The sequence below is a fragment of the Trachemys scripta genome, chromosome 5 (assembly GCF_013100865.1).
Source record: "Trachemys scripta elegans isolate TJP31775 chromosome 5, CAS_Tse_1.0, whole genome shotgun sequence".
In the NCBI taxonomy this organism is placed as follows: domain Eukaryota; kingdom Metazoa; phylum Chordata; order Testudines; family Emydidae; genus Trachemys; species Trachemys scripta.
The window spans coordinates 61652016-61657695 of NC_048302.1; positions in this window are offsets into that span (position 1 = coordinate 61652016).

The window sequence follows — 5680 nt, forward strand, 5'->3', positions numbered from 1 at the left end:
TTTAAATTCTGCAGTGAAAAGTCCTGTGAACGGTATGCCTTCTAAAAGTACATTCCAGCAGTTTCTAACTCCTGAGGGCCCTCTAGTGCATTGCATGCAAACATGTTTAAGAAATGCCAGTCTTCCACAGTAATGGGGAAAACCAGATCTTTTAACATATCAGAAATCATACATCCATATATCAAAAAAGGTAACTGGCTTAAAAAAATACAAGAATCACAATATATAGCCGTTACATAGTGCCATTCATCTCTAGTTCTAAAGGGGACATATCATTGGCCTCACTTTACAGATGGGAAACCTGTGGCACAGAGAAGTTACATGACTTGCCCAAGGTTGGACAACAAGATAGTGGCAGAGCCAAGCACAGAATCCAGGACTTCTGATGCCTCCTCTGGTGCCCTATCCGACTAGACCTTACAGATGTCTATAAAATTAATGCTATCTGTAAAAAATAGTAAAAACTTATTCATTCCACACAAGTTCCCACTTTCCTTATGGCTCATAATAATGGAGAGAATCTCTTTCCCATTACTAATAATAATGGGAAAAACACTCAAATGTGAACATATATTTTAGATAAATTCCAAGATTACTTACAATATTGTATGGTTAGAAGTGGTTTTATTTTAAATTAACTTGGCCTTTGTAGTCTTTATATGTTGATATTGTCTAAGAGTTGTGCATCAAGCTAGGAACTCCCTATACCAATACATTTTCTGTGAGGACAATGCTCCTGTGAACTATTTCCTCAAAACTTGATTTCTCTTTGTACCTTGGAAGGGAACAGGTGATCTGCAGACAGAAGAAAAGAGTTTACCCCTTCTACTTATGGCTCCCCCTCTCTTATTCTATTTCAAGTTTTTAAACTGAGAACTTGAACTGACAGTTCTCAAACTAGCAGGATTAATTCAAACAAGCTAATGAGGTGCATTAACAACTTTGCACTAATCTTGTTAGCACTTTTGGCTATTCCTCCCTGTAGCAAGTGTTATGTGTGTTTCCAGAGGTGGCTGTCATCTCTGAATCAATACTGAACCAAAGCCCCAGCATAGTGTTAAGAGGCACTATTCTGCTGGAGGTGTCTTCTTATAGTTGGGATGCAAAAGCCAAGGTCCTGAACACCTGTGGTCATAGATATTTTCTGAATATTATTTGAAAGAGTAGAGTTATTAACACTGGTGTTCTGGTCAAATTCCAACTCAGCTAATTGCACTTTGCCTCCCTAAATTTCTCCTGAAATTTCAATTAGATTCTGTCTTCATCTTCACTTCCTGTCCTAAACTATTTTGTTGAATTGCTATATGCCACTGGGAAGTCATCTTCTTCTCATTTCACTAATTAAGTTATCACCACCACAAATCTCTTCGTTGCTTCCTTTCACTTACTGCATCATTCCTTATCCAGACCTTCAGGGCCCTGCATAATTTTGCCCTCATCCCGATCTCCTCTCCTCTTATTCATTACACTTGTTGCCAGCTCTTAATCCTCTCCATTTATGAATCCTTTTCATCCCCACTCTCAGCTTGTACCTTCTGACGCCAGGAAGCCTTCGGAGCTGAGAAGTTCATGACCGTTGCCAGTTTCAGAGATTCAGAAATATCAAGGCTAATATCAGGGTTTTTAAAAAAAGTATTGTCTCACACATTTCATTACAGACAGCCTTCAAAATGTAAACCGGTGGCTAGGAATGTCAGTTTGTTTATTGACTTGTGAAATCCACCACCATCTGTACCTCAGTATTTGGAAGAAACCCAGCCTGATTTATGGCTCTTGGAGACAGTGTCACCCAAGCTGTTGCTGGTGCTAAGACTGCTTCAAGCTCCCGACCAGCTGGAGGCCTGCATCTACGCCAACTCTTCTACTAGGCAGTCAATGTGGCCTTTGGCCAAATTGTGGGCAGTTCAAATAGCATGAGCAGAAGCCTTCTGTAGCAGGCTAGTGGATTAGACATGGGACTGAATGTTAAGGCATCTGCATTCAGATCAAAGCTCTGACCCAGACCCCCTTTGTTGTTTTAGGCAAGTTACTTAATCTCTCTGACTCAGATTCCACATCTCTAAAACTGGGATGATAAATAGTTACCTATCTTACAGGGAAGTTGTGATAATTAATTCACCAGAATGCACACTAAACCTCCAGTGCATGTGGCCTATGGTCGGAACAGCTTCCCACATACTGACAAGCCATACTCTGTACTCTGTGTCCCTCTTAACATTCAGGATTTCTTCCTCTTTCTTCTCACCTAAATCCCTCCTCGTGGCCCTTTCCTTCCTATGTCTTCTCTTTGTTTGTCTAATCCACTTTAGAATGTAAACTCTTTAGGATAGAGCATGTTTTTTACTCTGTTTGTAAAGCAAAATGCACATGAACAGCACAAGGGAAACCATTTATAATTACATAGTGATAATGTTACTATTATCATGCTTAACAGCTGTCATATTTCATCCCAAAAGTGCACAGTGCATGCCAATGTTCTCTGCCCAAGAGTGAATAAAATAATCCCTGACTAGTTTGTAAAGCACTTTGCAATAAAAGGTGCTCTATAAATGGAACTGTTTGTAATATTCAAAATTTGGAAACTCCCTCCCTGTTTTGTCATTTTCCATTTTAGTAAATACTACATATATTGATTCCCTTCTCCACATATAGAAACCCTGGGATGCTGGGAGAAGCAATGAAGCTGAACTACACATGGCTGTTTTTGTTAAACTACATAGTCAATATACATAATGTCTTTTCATATTTAATAGTTTAGGTTGTGCAACAGCTTCCTCTGTGGTGTCAGCACATCCCTGGGAATGCTGTTTTAGGGAAGTGCTGCTGTAGAACCAGCAGAGGGAGCCCAAAACATTCAGTTATGATTATTCCCAGAAAATAGTGATGTGAGCTAAGGTTTCAACTTTCATTTGGGGTCATGTCGTTATTAGCTTCCCCCTCTCCTCTCCCCCACACATTTTAACCTGCTTGCTGGACATGGATGAGACAGACAGAAAATTCAGATATAACTTTTAATTCCCATTTACATCTTTTGGAATCCCTTCCCTCCCTGGTTTGAGGGTAAGCTAGGCCTTAGGGTATACTGTGACTAATAATACGTGCTTGTGAGGAATCTGCCTTAGTGTCTGCAGTGTGTTAGTTAACCCACATTATTACAGGACCCCAAACTCCTTTCTATACAAGGCAGAGGTATAGAAAGCCAATGGGAGGATTAGAGAGAAGACATGGACTGTAATGTATTCAATACACAGATGACACGCAGCTCTACAATTTCATCATGTCTGTCATGATAGCTGCAGGGAACAAATAACCTAGTGAGGTTGGGGGAGAAGGGACTGGCTGAGGATCAATGTAAACAAGAAAGAGGCTTTAGGAATTAGAGGAATTAGAGCTGGTCAGAATTTTTCAGACAAAAACTAGTGATAAATTTTTTTGCAACAATTTGGAAATAAAATTCCCCATTTTTGGACCTGTTCCAGTGGTGATGGTAGGTGGAAAGACACTTGAAAGTCTATCTTTTACCTTGGACATCTGGAGAGGATGTGGGCTAGTGTGCAACATATTGGTTTTGTGTAGGGGTTCTCATTATGTGAGGATTGGCATTATAGCTAGGTAGTTCAATGTTAAAGATTTTTACCATTTTGCATTAAATATAATTATTAAAATAATGAAAAAAGGAAAACACTGCCTCTGGAAAGACAGATCCATCTCCTTCACACAGCACAGTATTTGAACGTTATAGTGTGGCCTGTTGTTCCACTTGGATACACTGCAGCTAAATTGTTTCCATAGAGACATCATCCACTTCATCTCCGTAAGTGTCACACACATACACTGTGGTGAAATTGACTGATTTACCACCTCCTAACTATGCCTTACAGTTATGTATGGTTCTGAGGACCTATTAGCTGGAAAAGCTGTATGTCATTACTAAGGATGATGTAGATTTGTGCTTTGAAGTATTAAACATTTTACTTCTGAAGGTTTATGTTGTATTTCTAAAGAGATTGATTGGAACTGCCATCTTGAAACAATACTCTAAAAAGATAAAGGAAAAATGTTTGCTTCATGACCAAAAATGCTGACTAACAGTCTAGGCTTTAATTGGTCTGGGTAATATCCTTACAGAGGGATTTGTAAAAGGCCTCCTTAAGGGTGCTGAAATCCCCTGCAGAGCACCTGATTTTGGCACTCAAACAAACTGGGGGATTTTCAAAGTAGCACTCATTCTTTGAAAATCTGCACTCTGTTTCTGGTGCTCAGGTTCAGCTGGGATCCCAGCCACCAATATTTTCTAAATATCACTGCTAAACAACAGGATCCTCTCCAGGCAATGCTATTTCTAAATGTCAGTACCTCCCCACCACACCCCAACGACACTCCAGACACTATCACAATAATCTCAGCAGCACGTTTGACTGGCTGGGCCAGTAAAATGACCTCAGCGTACCTCACCTGATAGAGGGGAGAAGAGAAGATGGGGGAGGAGAGAAGAAATTGGTCACTGTTTTTCTTCAGAGTTATATTCTGTTCTCAAATGCTGCAGAAGTGGAATGTGAAGCAGATAAGAGATAGTAACTGAGGGTTGGGCCCTTAGTACATTATAGTGGCCACTGATTTCAGTATTGACTTTGAGAGGGGGTGAGGGTAATGGATTTGGCCTCCCACAGTGCCCCGGTGGCAGGGTTGCCAACCCTCCAGGATTGGCCTGTAGTCTCCAGGAACTGGCATTGATCTCCCAGTGACTATTGAAAGCAATCTGGGTGATTTTAATAGGATATTTTAAGAAAATGACATTATGTCATGTTGGGGGGGGGGGGAAATCTCCCGGAATAACTTCAGAGTTGGCAACCCTACCCTGTGGGGTGCAACAAGTCCCTGTACTCACCCTCTCTTTGGCATCTAATGGCCAACAGCACAGTTTCAGATGTGGGAGACTCAATCTTCCATCTGGGCCCCATGGAACTCTACCCTTTCTGGGGTTATCAAAAATTAGACAAAAATAACCACCGCAAGCCTGCTGTGGAACTCCCTTCCCTCAGCGGGCCCTCAGCAGAGCGCAGCACATTTCAGCACCCACAGGCAAGTTACTGGTAAGAGTTCTGGAATATCAGTTCAGTGTCTGGCCTTCTTTCCCCCAGGGGACTAAGACAGGCAATGGTTGTCACATAGTCCCTATTCTGAGCCACACTGTATTCCACAAGCTGAAACCATGGTTGCTGCCAGTTAAGCAGGGTTTCTCCTTCTTAAGGCCCTTCCTGCAGGCCTGACATGGCTTGTAGGTGTGGCTAGGGATCTTGAGCCCATAGCCGCACCTTAAGCACTTTCCTGACCCCATTGCAGGCTTTGTATACTACATCACAGGGGGCCAGTTGTATTTAGAAAACTATTCAACATAATAAATGATCATTTTAAAATATACTTGTACTATGATGGCTGTCTCTTACTCTGAGTTTTACTAACAGGAGGGGGGCCCCAAACTTAATTGGGGTTTCTAGGCGGTACCATAATGCAAACAAATTATAATGTTATAACAGTTACTGATTATGACAGTTTGCTTTCACATACTGTCTCACTTCACTTCAGAAAGAGGCTGGATTTACCAATATTCTAGGTTTTTGGTAATTTTTATATTGTTATGCTATTAGATGTTAATGACTGCCATCAAGCATGTCTTTGA